We start from the raw sequence: 15,513 nt of genomic DNA, 5'->3' as shown, positions 1-15,513 counted from the left end.
AATGATAAACTGTCCTTTGAAAAATGAAAATTGGATTTTCCTTCTGTATATCTTATGAGTATGTAGCAACATTCATTGTTTTCACAGCTTTCTTTTTTTTAGAACTCAGAGATCAGTGTTTCGGAATCTGTACACTCACCTATTTCCTTTCTTCATTGACTACCTCTGCAGTTTGGACTGATGGTGAGGAGTTCATAATTAAGGGTGCAATCCTAGCCCCTGACATAAGCACTGACATAAGGGCAATGAAGCTCCAAGGTAAAGGAACAAATATTTCCCTACTTTGAGGAGGCCTCTGTGAGTGACACCCAATTGCAGGATGCAGTACATGTCCCATTGGTACCGCTATGCCAGTACTGGAAAGCACTGACATAAGGGGTTAGGATTACACCCCAAGTCTGAAACATAGAGCAGTGCATTAATCTCTTAAAATTTTCTGCCTCTTACCAGCTGGAATTTGCTCACAGACCTAACTAAATACAGTGTTGCATTTTACAGGTATGCCTTTTGTTCACAATAAGCATTTAATGTGTATTAACACATTACATTCATTGAGGAGCTTTTAATGATCAGTGAAAAAGAATGAGGGTTGTGGCAGATTGCAACAGTGTTACTACCTTTTATTGGTAGATAATTTGTAAACAGTTGGAAACTACTTCAGTGCCTTTTGTATTAAAAAAAAAATCACATCATTGGAATGCATTTGTATCTTGAAAATGTCCATGGGACAGTTCATTGTCTCTTTACATTTGGCTATCCTCAAGCAGATTATAAGCAAGTAACACAGCCAGAAAGGGCAGTATATTTAGAGGAAGATTTTAGAGCCTGAACTTATCATTGAGATAACTCTTGGGTAACTTCTATGCACCTTCATTGTGTGTTCTTCTGAGGAGAAGTCTTCTACTATTGTCTGTTCCCAGTATTCCAGTTTTCCTTTATAAAATACAGTGAGTTCCTTTGTAATGCATCTGAAGCCAGGTTTTGAACTGGCACTCTTCAGAGTAAAGAGGCTTGTGATGAAATAAACTTGTAAGGAGGGAGAAAAATCTTAATTCCAGTCAAGGGAAGGACAGCCAAGTGGCCAAAGGAATTCATCTACTCAAGCAAACAGGGCAGGGTTTGGTAGTATTGCCATTTGCTTAGGCGAACAGAGAAGAAAGCAGTCTGTTTTGGCAACCCATATGCTGACGTACAAAAAGTTTACTGTAGAGAAGTGGAATTTAATTTGCTGTACTTGACAAAGGTACATGTATCTTCAGATTTGATTTAATAACTTGAGAGGGATTTACAGATATATCTGTAAAAGTGAATGGTTCTCATTGTGATAAAAGCAAAGTGCTTGGTATTGTCAAAGGGTATCCTATGAAGCTCAAATTAAGATTGGAAAGCATTCCCAATATTCTTGGACGTAAGTCTTATTGTTCAATGCAGTTCAATCAAGGCATGTATGCACTTGGCAATAAGTGTTATTGAATGCCTGTGAGATTTACTTCCAAAAAAACATTAGGAAGATTTATTTCTGAGAATTTTGGTAATATCTCCATAGCTTAGCTTGTTTCACTCCATTCTGCAGAGACAGAAATCAAAGATATGGGGAACCCAATATAAAGCATTGTACAACATGCACACTCATGCCAATTACCTGTTTTTCTGTACTTTACTTTCTTTTATTTTCTTGCTGAACACAGGAATGTGACATGCAGGCAGGGAGCCTGCACACTAGTGGGAGGAGACTTAAGAGCCCAATCCTGCCAACTTACCACCTCCGCTACTCGGCAGTCGCATGGACCACCGAGCTGCGGTAAGGTGAGCGGGGTTGGGGGGGACTCGGCACCCTACACGAACTGGGCTAGTGCCATGCGGGTGCCCAGTCTCTGCAACTCAGCGGTCGCATGGACTGCCGAGCCGCAGAGAGGAAAGTGGGGGCAGGGGGGAGGTGGGGAGGAGGCATTCCAGGGAGGTGTGCGGAGGGCAGGGGGGAGGCATGATGGGGGGCAAGGGGAGGCATGCTGGAGGGAGAGAGCGGGGAGGGAGGGAGGTGGGACTCCCTTTATCTGGAGGAAGGGGACAAAAGTCCCCTTTCTCCTGAGGTGCCATCTGTGGCTGCTGTGGGAGTGCAGGATGTGGCGGCAGCTGTTTTCAGTGCCTCCGCAGCTGCACGCCACGGGAGTGCAGGATTGGGCTCTAACTGAATGTTAACCATAGCAAGACAGTTCCTGCTTCCTAATAATGGTCTGACTGTGTCCTCTAACATGCAGGCTGCCTGCCTGAATGACTTGTTTCTGTGTTAAGCAAGAAAATAAAAGAAAGTAAAGTACAGAAAAACAAAGATAATGGGCATGGGGGGGAGCAGAGAACTGTGGATAAGTGAAATTGTGGATGCTGGATCAATGGATATGGGAGAACGCCTGTAGTACTATGAGTTGACCACTGCATCAGTATTTGGTCTAAATGCTTTTGAAATATGTCATCAATACATGCAGTCCAATCCTGTGCGTGACTACTTGGAAATTAGCCTTGTTGAATTTAGTGGGAATTACTTCCAGGTATGTATAAGATTGAAGCCTTTTTTTCCTATCAGTTTCAAAGATACACAGAAAAGATATAAGAATACTTTCTACAAATGTAGCTTGTATTGACAAAAATATTCAGACATGCCCCTGTATCCATGGGGGTTCCATTCCGGAACTCTCCGAAGTCACATGAAACCATGGATACAGGAGAACACCTCCGCCTACCCTCTGGAGGCAAGAGAAGTTCCTATCACCTCCACAGGGTCCTCTGAGCCCAGCAGAGGCTGGGGACTTTTGTCCATGGTCTCTGCAGGCTCAGACTTAACCCAACAGTAAAAAAAAAAAAAAAACTGTTTAAGAAATGCCTTATAAGGCATTAATAACGTCACTTCCAGTTTCATGGAGAAACCTTTGGAAGGGGCATGTATGGGGGGAGTGCTCAGGGGCCCCACAGACCCAATCCACATATAAGTGAATCTGTGGATACGGAGACCCCTCTGTATACATCTTTGTCTTCTTTGGAAGTCTGCATTTGTCTGAAGTTGAAGTTTCCCTACTCACTAAGCAAATAAGTAATAAATCAAGTCAAATTCAAACTTCAGTCTTATTAAAAGCAACTCTGACCATAAAATACTTTATACCAAGGATGGCAGTTAACCAACTGCAACATACAGAATTATTAATCTGCTTTCATAAAATAAAGTTGAAGTCCAACAATTCTTTCCTTTTAAAATTGCAAATGAAAGTCTAGTTTGTAAACTGAAGTTGCATAAATAAGGGCCACCACATGTTATGCTTGATGACCTTCATTTAATTTTTCCTTGATGTAACCAGATCCATAGTATGAAGTAATTTCCTTCTAGAAATTGTGGCAAATAGTTTTTCTGTGCATTATTGTTCTTTATGAAACAGTGCCTAACTTTCTTGCTGGTGTTCATGCACATCTAAAATCTTATACATGTTATTAACTGTACAAAGCATTACAATGTAAGTGAAAGATGGCAAACTTTTGTAATCCAGAAGAAACTCTACTCTCCAAACAGTGGCCCATGTGCAGAAATGGTTTTTCTACCTAAACTTGCAAGTAAACAGACTCTATAATATGGTTGGCATCATCTGAAAGAAAGCACTCTGCAGTTAAGAGTGCGTGCTTTCATGCATCCTAACATATAAGTATGTATCTTATGAATTACACATATTAGTTTAAAAAAATGAGAGAGAGGGGAATATCTTCTAACTTGAAAACATTTTTAAAGTGTCCCTTAAGAGTAAAACTGTAGACAAACTTTTATCATACTTTGAATTCAATATAGTAAGATATATTTAATACTATCAATAACATTATTATGAAAGCCATCCACTGCCCATCCCTAATCTGGGTAGTAGTGTGTGGGAGTCTTCCTTGAGTCATCTGAGATAATTATGGTGCTGGTGCCTTACTCCATTACACCAGCACCCTGTGGCACTTCTTGATCTTGATTGTGTAGGCTATTTTGACCAATTTGGTTCTCAGTGTGGGTGTGCAAGTAGCCCACCAGGTAGGTGTGATTAGATTATTATTATTATTATTATTATTATTATTATTATTATTTGCCTTATAGTCAAAAGCCAGAATGTTTAAGAATATTCTAGGGGCCTTGCATATAATTTATATTTGCATCATTTTGAATAATAAATGCTAACTAGATTATTTTTGCTGCTCTGTTCCACAAACAGAACAAAAGTTTTCCTCTAGATCAAATGTTATTTGAATTTTACATATAAAACTGTAGAATCATCAAGAATAATAGTGCTAGTACAGGAATTTTCTCACTCTCTCATCTTTTGTTTTCTTTCCTGGTACTACTTTGGTTAAAAGTTTGCAATGGGTAAAGTGCCAATTCTTTTTAAATCTACAATGTACCATATTAGAAAATAAATATGTACAGTTTTCTCCTGAGCTTTATTCTTCTTCAAACCTGGACATGTCCTTACCAGGTTGTTTCATAGTTGATATATATTAATAGAAGAACCTGGTTATGTCAGATTATTAAATTTATACTTATTAAAATGTTTCAAGTGGACTCTGTTGATGGAAAGCTTTATGCTACATTTATGCCAACCCCAAAAATTATTTAATGGTATATATCTGGTTTGTTATTTTTATGAAGTACTGTATAATTATGTACATAATACCCTTAGCATAGGAAAGGCTATATATAAATCCTTTAAATAAATAACTATGGGCCCAATCCTATCCAATTTTCCAGTGCCGGTGCAGCCGTGCCAAAGGGGCATGTGTTGCATCCTTTGGTGGGGAGGCAGTCACAGAGGCCTCCTCAAGGTAAGGGAACATTTGTTCTCTTATCTCAGGGCTGCATTGTGGCTGCACAGGTGCTCAAAAGTTGGATAGGATTGGGCCCTGAGTTGACTAACAAGTTGGAGGATTTAGAAATGTAACTTATGTTACATTTAATGGAATCCCTTTGAAACTAGCAGAATAAACTTTTCTGATCGAAGCAAAAAAAAAAAAAAAAAACCCTTTTGTTATAGCCTAAGTATATGGGTGTGTATTTTTAAGAAGGCAAACAAGTTAATCCTGCAGCTCTCAGGCCATTTACACAGGAATAACCACTTTGTTGATGTTGGACATGTACTTGGAAATCTCTTGGGGGAAGAAAAACCCTAACTTTCCAGTGTTGATGCAGCTACTGTGCAGCTCCAAGGTAAGAGAACAAAACATTCCCTTACCTTAAGGAGGCCTCTGTGACTACCCCACCACCACAGGATGCAGCACATTCCCTGTTGGCATGGCTGCATCAGTGCTGGAAAATTGAATGGGATTGGGCCCACACTCAGATTAATGGAAACTGCAGGACATTTCTTGCATAACTCCAATTCATTTCACCAGAACTGTTTTAAGAAGTTGTCTCGGTGGAGGGTACCCTGCCCTGCAGATACTCCAGGAGTACCTAACACCACATAGCATCCACAATGTCTTTCCTAATTATTGTTCTGCATTGGAGTGTGAGAGACAGGTTTTGCTTTTTAGTAACTATCTTGGTTTATATTGAATGTTGTTATAGGGAAATAACTAACTCCAAAGGTGAAAACACTGGATTTTGAAATATTATAATAGAAACTGTGAGCTTTATATTTATATTTTAGTTAAGCTTTTGTATCCTACAAAGAGGACCTCAGCAAACTGCACTGACAGACTGTACTTGCATTTTTAGTTTTTAATTTAAATGGAGAACTTTAAAGGCATTTGAGCTCTTTGAAAAGGATAATTTTACTGTATTACATCACATTTATAGCTAGGTATGCTTAACTTCCTGCCCTCGAGGGTTTACTCCAAGGGTTTAAATTAAATGTAGACCTTACTTGTGCTAATGATAAATGCTTCATTTAAAAAAAAAGTTAGTGTTATTTTCAAAGCTTTTATTGCATAGCAATTCCCAACTGGAAACATGCCAAAGGCATGAATTAAGAAAGTAAAAGATCAAAATACTGCACTGACACACCAATCCTGTGCATACTTTTTTAGAAGTATGTCACAGTCAATTCCAGCATCCTAGTACATGTACTTTGCACAAACAGGTGTTTGTCACACATACATATTACATGCACCCATAAAACACTGTAATGCACACTTGTTAAAAATGTAATGTATGAAGTGAACTTTCAACAAACCTGTTTAAAACTGTACTCTTGCCCCCTCCCTAAAGCATATGACTTTACACTTTGTGTGTGTGTGTTTGGGGGGGGGGTAAATTCTTATATAGGGCCAAGATCTAAGAGATGAAATGATTTTTGTCTGTTTTTACATGGAGGAAGAGAAGTTGTAATATATGATATACTTTGTAGTAAATGTGAATACTAACAATAGAAAGGGTGGATGGGAGCAATCTTTGAATGTTTTAGGCTTGGTTGCTTCAATACTATTGTGTTGCAATATAGTTACTTCAGGCAATTAAAAAGAGGACTATTTTATTAGCTTCCAAAACAATGTGTGTATATACATATATATATATAGATAGATTTGTTAAATGCTTAATAATTTTAGCATTGCTTAAATTATAGTTATAGGCATGTTGTATTTGCCTTGTGTAAATTAGCAAATTTCTGACCTATTAATAGGTAATGTTTTAAAATAAAGAGACATTTCTAGCTTGTCTTGTGAGTTTTACTTTTTACTCTCTATCATTTAGATAGAGAGAAATAATATAGCCAAACAGAGCCACCACCAGACTTTCTGCTACACCTTAATAATAATAACTGGGTATTTATATACCACCTTTCTGGTCATGGGATTACTCCTCTGACTTTATTCAAGGCAGTTTACATAGGCAGGCTGTTTCTAAATCCCCAAGGGGATTTTACAATCACAGAAAGTTTCTGTCTTGCAAGAACCACACAACATTTCAGATGGATCTTTCTGGTCTGGTATCACTTCTGGCCTCCAGTTGCCTCCCACTCAGGATGACAAGCAGCTCCTTCATCTCGCTCATGAAGGGCAGCCAAGACTCTTCTTCACTCACACCAAAGAACAGGTGGAATAACTCAAGCCAAGCTGAGTTATTCCACTGGCGACCTTTCAATGTTATCTTCGGGCTAGCGGAGGCTCTACCCTCTAGACCAGACCTCCTGCCTTCACTCAAAATGGTCATGTGCTGGCTTATGCACAGTCCAGAGCAATGCCACTTCTGTGCATTTTAGCATTTGACTCTTATTTGGAACATCTGTAAAGAGAGGGGCTTCATGGTTTAATATGTGTTTTGATTGAACTTTGGTTATCATTCTTGAACCAAAATCTCATAGTTTTAGTACCCAATGAAAACGTATTTTTCTCCAATACTCACTGTTAGCCACTTGGAGATCCATTTTGCTCCATGGTCCTCTGCATCCTGGAGCTCAGTTCTAAAACCTGTTCCAGGTGCTTGAACCCAGCCCTGGAGAATAGGAAATAATAAGTGCTTTTCTTTAATCCAGTGATTTTCAACTTTTTTCATCTCACAGCACAATGACAAGGAACTAAAATTGTCAAGGCACACCATCAGCACACCTGTGGACCATCCATGGCACACCAGTGTGTACCTGACTCGAAGGCTCCTACCTCACCACTGACCTTTTGGTTGGCACTGAATCGAATAGCCCCATTGTGGGACTACTCCCTTTACCTGGGGGAAGGGGACAAAAGTCCCCTTTTCCCGAGTTGCTTCCCACGGCTGCCATGAGTGTGCAGGACGCAGCGGCAGCCATTTTTGGTACTGCTGCAGCCGTGCACCACAGGAACTCAGTATTGGGCTCTGAATCATTGAATAACTAGTCAACCTTTATACACTGAACTAGCAGTAAAGGTTTCCAGTGCAGAAAGCATGACTCCCTAGGAGACTTGAGCCTGCTGCTTTCATTTTATACCTAACTTCTACCATAATGCTCTACCTATCTGGCATATAGCTGTGCTAATAACCAAATAATGGTGGAAGTAAAATATAACAATTAGAGGCCTATAGCCAAATACTTAGCTGCTCATTTCAAATCAGTAAGTGAACTTTTGCTTTCCTTATCTTGACCTCTCTTTGCCATAGAGACACACAAAGTATTCATATTTGAAATGGCCACTCTGTAACAGAGATGTAACTATAGGTGTAAGCCCACTAAATCATTTTAAGTGGCTTCTTCCTCATCTGCCCAGGTGTGTATAATAAAGAAGTAAACTTAAAGTATTTAATTTCACTCATGTAGTCTACTGAAATGGTTAAATTCTGTGGCTGAAAAATCCTGATTTAAATGAATCCACATTTTTAAAGTTAGCATTGCAACCAACAACTTTTGAGGATAGTTGAAAAGAAAGGTAACTAGGCCATCTCTGAATTATTCAGTGAGGTAGAGAACTTCAGGTTCCATGCGTAGGCAAGGTCTCTGAGAAAGCCATCTTGAATTATTCATTATTAAATGCTGGCTAAAATAAACAAGCAGTTTGAAGAAGTCTATAAACTCTTCAGGAGATGTCGTAATTAAGAGAATTCCACATAAACAGAAGGAAAAACTTACAGTGACTTTTAGATCTAAATAATTAAAAGTACAGACACATTAATTACACTATAAATATAGCAGAGAGACTTGCCTTAAAGCCTACCTAGATTTATTTCAGTTTGGAACTATTTATCGGCCCAAACCTATCCAATTTTCCAGGATCAGTGCAGCTATGCCAATGGGACATGCACTGCATCCTGTGGTGGGGAGGCAGTCACAGAGGCCTCCTCAAGGTATGGGAACATTTGTTCCCTTATGTCTGTTGCACCAGTGCTGAAAAGTTGGATAGGATTGGGCCCTCTAGCAATGTTTTTTGTGTGTGTTTTTTTGCAACAGTACTAGCTAAAAAAATAACCTTGAAATTTAGAGACAAATAAGTATTTATTGTACCTGTACATAAGTCTGAGTGAAATCCAAAATCACTTTTAAAGTTCTCACAGTGCCCCTGCTCCTGAATATTAGGATACTTGACTTCAGGAGGAGTTTTTGAGTCCTTGATAGGCTAGAGCAGGGGTGCCCAAACCCCGGCCCTGGGGCCACTTGCAGTCCTCGAGGACTCTCAATGCAGACCTCAGGGAGCCCCCAGTCTTCAATGAGCCTCTGGCCCTCTGGAGATTTGTTGGAGCCCCCACTGGCCCAACGCAACTGCTTTCAGCGTGAAGGTGATTGTTTGACCTCTCGAGTGAGCTGTGGGATGAGGGCTCCCTCCACTACTTGCTGTTTCATGTCTGTGATGCAGCAGTGGCAGTGAAGGAAAGGCTGGCCTTGCTTTGTGCCAGGCCTTTTATAGGCCTTGAGCTATTGCAAGACCTTCATTCGTTTATAGAATTCATTTATATATATCTTTAATATATTCATTTATGTAAACTTATGTAAATTTATTCAAATTTGAAATGTAAATTAATTCTTTCCCCCCCAGCCCCCGACACAGTGTGAGAGAGATGATGTGGCCCTCCTGCCAAAAACTTTGGACACCCCTGGGCTAGAGCAGTGGTTCTCAAACTTTTTAGAGGCCCTAGAGCAGTGATTTTCAACCTTTTCCATCTCTCAGCACATTGGCAAGGCACTAAAATTGTCAAGGCATACCATCGGGCTCCACAAAGCTGCAAAAGTGAAAGTGGAGTGATCATGCTCCATTTCCGGTTTAGTGGAAGTGGAGCACGATCGCTCCGCCTTCATTTCTAAAGCTTTGGGGAGCCCTGCAGAAGGTCACGCGGGGCTCTCTGCATCCCCAGGAGGCTGTAGGAGGCTCTGGTAAGTGCACCCAAGCCCCTGCAGCCCCCTGAGTGTGACTCCTCCGTGCCTCCTTTCTGCCCCCCCTTAAGGGGGCAGAGGCTAGGGCCCATAGACTGGGGTGTCACAACACCCCAGTTTGAAAAGCCCTGCCGTAGCAGCTTGATAACCTTTGATGCACATGCCAGTTTCACAGACCACCAAAACTTAGGTCACAACTCACTGGTGGGTCCAGACCCAAAGTTTGAAAACAGTTGGGCTTGAGATTTGTGGTGGTATTTGCCTGATAAGATGCATTACTTATTCCAAAGGAATGGAGCTTCTCACCATCAAGGCTTCCTCTATCCAGCCAGTTTCCAAATCTCAAGACTTCTGTCTCTTTTGTTGGTTACACCCCAAATACACATCAAATTGTTTGTCTCAAACCACACTTGAGTAAATGGAGTGTGTCCACTAGCTTGTAACCACCAACGATCAAAAACACCAAATCTTATTTAAGAAAGCATCTCCTAGCCCAGGGGTGCTCACACTTTTTTGGCTCGAGAGCTACTTTGAAACCCAGCAAGGCCCGGAGATCTACCAGAGTTCTTTTTACAATGTACGCGCCATCATAACATATAACATTTATGTGTACAATGTATGTTGGTGTACCTTGAGCCCCACTGAGTATAACAAGACTTACTCCTGAGTAAACATGCCTAGGATTAGGCTGTGAGGCTGCAATCCTAGCCACACTTACCTGGGAGTAAGCCCCATTGAGTACAGTGGGCCTTACTCCCGGCGTTTCCTCCCAGAGGCACCTGAAGGGGGGGGGGTCGGCACTCCGCGATCTACTCATTTTGCCTTGCGATCTACCGGTAGATCGTGTTCCACCTATTGAGCACCCCTGTCCTAGCCATTGGTACCTATCCAGTAATTCTCTTTAGCTTTCACCCTATAACCATCTGAGGTAGCTGAAGGGTGGATTTACAAAAGTCTAAAGAAAGGTACTTTTTAGGTTACATTTGAATGTGTGGAGAGATGGATTGATTATGCTGTACTCCCTCTTGACCTCTATGTATTCATGTGAAGGTCACAACAAAAAGTGTGTATACCATACATGCCTAGACATGCATACAGCTTTCAATAGAGAATCTACTTTTTGAAGGTTGCTGCTACATGGAGAGAATAAATTATTCCTATACTGTACCAGTATTTAAAATCTGTCTTGGTTAAATTTAAGAGTTTATTGTCTCTTTAGTTTGTGCTGAGGGATAACAGAAACAGCTCACCCTAGCAGGCTTATCCTCAAACATGTTGTTTGTTTTTAAATTCCACCTGTGCCTTTGAGTTCTAAAATGAGCTACAAGTGAGAAATTATCAGGAAATGGATAGGGACCTAAATAATGATAAATGTGTATTCCAACTCCTTAATCTGCTCTCTGCCCTGAACCCTCCACCCATGGTTTTTAGTATGATTTTTAGTGATAATGAAATAAAAACACATAACACCACTTTCTGCATTTTTCATTTTTGTTTTGTTTTGTTTTTTTAAAAAAAACAACCCACCCTGAAATCTGCAAAAAAGTAAATTGGGAAATCTGTGAAAAATTAAAAATGGGTCGGTGCATGAAGAATAACTGTAGTTGCATGGGCTGACCCTATACCACCTATATCTGTTGGCATCGGATGAATGAAAGAGCATATTCCCACTGCCCAAGGTCGCTCAGCCTGCCACAGTTCCCAGGGAGTATGTGTGTAGCAGCTGTGGCTGAAAACTTGCATCAGCAATGAGGAAACACACATAGAACAGACAGCAGGTTCCTTCACCAAAGACTTGTATTTACAGGTACAGGTACATTGTATTCCAGAACAGGCAGTAAGCTTTGGTTCCAACGAAGGGAACCAGAGCCACCCACTCCCACAATATGTGGAGCACAGCAATAGAGAGCTCCACTTCTAGCCATTCAACAACCCAGTTTGACCTTTGGTGGCTACTTTGTTTTTATAACACTACTGGCCAATGAGTGTGTGTGTGAGGGGTGGTTTGGGCTAATCTGCCCCTCCCGTTTCTAGCTATTTAGAGTCTCTCAGTATGCAATCACTTTGCAGCTGCTGAGTGACTCAGCACCTTCTTCGTTTTTTCAACAGGCTTTAACTGCCTCTTCTGGGGCCAGGTCCTGAAAAAGCCTCCTGTATTAAACACCAGGGTACTCTTCCAGTAACTCCCTTCAATAGGATTGTGCACGTCCCTTGACAATATCACCTACCTAGTATACTTTTAAAGTGATTATAATTTATAATTATAATTTATAACATTGTGCCCTTGGAATAAAAACACATAACACTGCTTTCTGCACGTTTCCTCCTTGGGAAAAACTGAAATCTGTGAAAAAACAATGTTTAAGAACACCTCTATCCAGGGTTAAAGAAAATGCTTTTGTTGGAACATGAATCCAGTTATAAATTGAGCAGAACAGGGAGGGAATGACAGGATGGGTACTTGCTTATTTTCCCTAGGGTTTTCCTGAGATCTACAGTTTATGTCCAGTGACTAGATCTCTTTAATGAGACTTGAAATCCTCCAGACTAACCTTCTCACTCTTTTGCATCAAATGCCTAAACCGCAGGCTCATATTTCTCAGATGAATCCTGTCTTTAAGCAACTACCCTACATTTTTCCAAGAGACAAAGCAGTAGCAGATGCTGCAGGGAACTGAATCCAGAGTCAGTGCATAGTGACAGAAAGTGAATTTGGAAAGTAGCAGGCTTGGTTTCTCTACGTTTGTATGTCAATAATTGAATACATTTTCTGTAAATGTTCTAATGCAACAACATTCTGACACTGCAGTCCTATACCTTTAAAAAATCATTCTGAGCAGCATAGGATATGCTGCAAGTACTTGGATGCTGGCACCACTGCAGCCACACCAGTGGAGATCCCTGAAATACTGGTGCAGCTCCTTGCTAATGTAACCCTACTGCCAACTACTACAATCACCCAAACAGGATGGAGACATGGGAGGGACAGGAAGGAGCAAGCAGATACTGCAACCTAATACCCTTCAAGATGGCAAATATGCCTAAACCAGGGGTGCTCAAACTTTCAACTTTAGGGATCCTGGACCTTTAAAATTGTGTAGGAGAGATAATTTCAGCAGGTGCAGCTTGTCATCTGTGGGATGACAAGTTGCACCTGCTGAAATTCTCTCTTCTATACACTTGTTAAAGGTCCAGCATCCCTAAAGTTGAAAGTTTGAGCACCCCTGGCCTAAACCGATGGCAACTTGGGCATACCTGTCCCAAACATTATGCAACACTAGAGCACTAGGTGTAGATCTCAAAGCGCTTACACAAATCAATAGAGAGCAAAAATACCCAAAACTCCCAACACCCAACCCACTCTGCTAAACCAACAATAGGATACAGACTAAACTCAACAGCCCATCACAGCACTCCCACTCCAGTACTCCTGCCAGAAAGCCCATAACTCAGATTACTGTAATGTACATTTATAGCACACAAAAGGGAAACTTGGTGATGGGAACTATGAAGAAAGGACATTTTGTGCACACAGGAAGTGCTTCACACAAACAGCCTGCTGTCCTGAGAACACTTATAGGAAAATTACATTGTTTTGACTTGTCTTCTCACAATCCTACACATTAACATGCTGCTAGTCTGCATTTTGAGAGAGTGTTGATGGTGTCTTCACCATCAGTACAGTACAGACAGTACAGTATCAGTACAGACCTTTCAAGTAGAGAAGCTGTGCCCAGGTATGTACAATTGACTAGTGAGATCATATATATGATGTGCCTTGGTAGCACATCACAAATAATCACAAATGTACTTTAATGTACTCAACACAGCAGCCAGTGGAGGACTGTGACACAGCATGTGCCCATGACATGACTCTACAAAAGCTTCCCAGGTAGTAGAGGGCTATGAGGACCTTCTCCAGGATACATATATTTCTCCTGGACATGGCAAGGTTTGCAGTCATGACCCCGGTATGAAGCATCATTCCTCAATCCTGATCCAGGCAGTATGGAATGATGCACATCATGTCTGCCTTGGCATCACTGTTAGTCAAGCCAGGGTGTCTGGTGCTAGATCAGGGATCTCTAAACCTTTAGGCCAGATGGCCACATCTAATATCGGGCAAGGTGTTGAGGGCCGTAAAAATAAATTTTAAATATAAAATTTAAATTAATACATTTGAAAGCCGCCTAAAGCCTTCAGACAGCCCAAAAAGTTCACTTCTGGTTTTTCAGGTCAGGAAAACCAGGAAGTGATGTTTTTAGGCCTTTAGAAGGTATTATGAGGGGAGGCACACGGCCTCCCTGGCCCTCAGAACATCCTCCAGATGTGACTGGAGCACAGCTCCAGTAACATTCGTTTGAGCAGGCTTGAGACTTGCAGGGGATCCGAGGCTTGCCACAGGCCGGACAGAGGCTCACTGCAGGCTACATCTGGCCCCCGGGCCAGGGTTTGGAGACCCCTGTGCTAGATGATGTGGCTGGACTGACAGATCAGAGGAGCTACAGTGGGGTGGTTGCTGCCCCTGCACGAATCCATTATTGTGTCTTCTATTTTTTATTTTTTTTTTGTCTCCTGCAAGGTTCTTGCTGGTTGTGATGCCCCAGGTCAAGCTCCCGTGGCAGGACATGGCATTATTCCAGCAGGCCATCAAAGCTGGAACTGCACTGCCCCCTCTAGTAACTGTATTGGCTTTTCCACATGGGCAGCGTTATGTTCTACACACCTTGCCTGCCTGCCCTTTTGCAGACACCAGGCAGACTACAATGTGTTTTCCCTTCCAGGGAGTGGTGGTGGTGGTGGGGGGGCTCTTAGTGCTGGTGTGTTCACCTTCTTGGGCCTGCCTCTGCTGTACTCCTTTGGTTTCTCCTGGAGGTATCTTCCCTTGGCAAAAGGGATGGGTTGGGCTTTTCTACCAGCCCTAACACTTGGTTCCAGATAGTTATTTAGATTAGCACTGGTGTGCCACTGACACAGCAGGGCCAGAACTGTCACTTCTGTATAGGATTGTCCTGTGAATGTCACTGGAAAGACACATACCCAATTGCAAGGGGTGTACTTTTTCCATGGTATTTTTTTTTCCAAATTTTTTTTTTTTATTAAAATAGCAAGTTGTGGTGTTATGTTTTTATTCCAAAGGTGCATTCCAAGGGCAAATTATATTGCTTTAAAAATGTACTAGGTTGGTGATATAAGTGATTTAGGGCTAGTCTACTCAGAAGTAAGTCCTATTTTGTTCAATGGAGTTTACTCTCAGGAAAGTGTTAGGATTGCAGCCATAGTGTCAGCAGAGATAGTCACAGTATTATTTCCAACTGGAAAAGTAATCTATTTTAATTTCTGAAGAATATCTTAAACACTAAAATGCAGGTTTTTTTTAATGTTTTTGTTCGGCTATTTTAACACCAAAAAGGTGGTGTTTGGTGTTTTAATGTGTTTTTTACAACAAAAAAATCCAGCCAATTGCTTTCATGGCAAAACATGAAACAAGAACAAATTGACACAAACTGCAATCTCACATGTGTTTATAGCTGAGTAATAGCCCAATCCGGAACTTCCTGGCACCTGCTGGAGCAGACCTGCCAAAGTGGCTACTGCTGTATCCAGACAACACTGGGAAGCAGCCAAAGGTCTCCTTGGGGGAAGCCCCAAGACCTATAATAGGACTTCTCAAATCTGTGCTGGCTATTTTGCTGGCGCAGACTTGAAAGAGTCTGTGTTGGATCCT

This window comes from Tiliqua scincoides, chromosome 3 (genome assembly GCF_035046505.1).
Source record: "Tiliqua scincoides isolate rTilSci1 chromosome 3, rTilSci1.hap2, whole genome shotgun sequence".
NCBI classification, from domain to species: Eukaryota; Metazoa; Chordata; class Lepidosauria; order Squamata; family Scincidae; genus Tiliqua; species Tiliqua scincoides.
The sequence above is the reverse complement of the archived record's forward strand: the minus strand, read 5'-3'. Positions refer to the sequence as shown.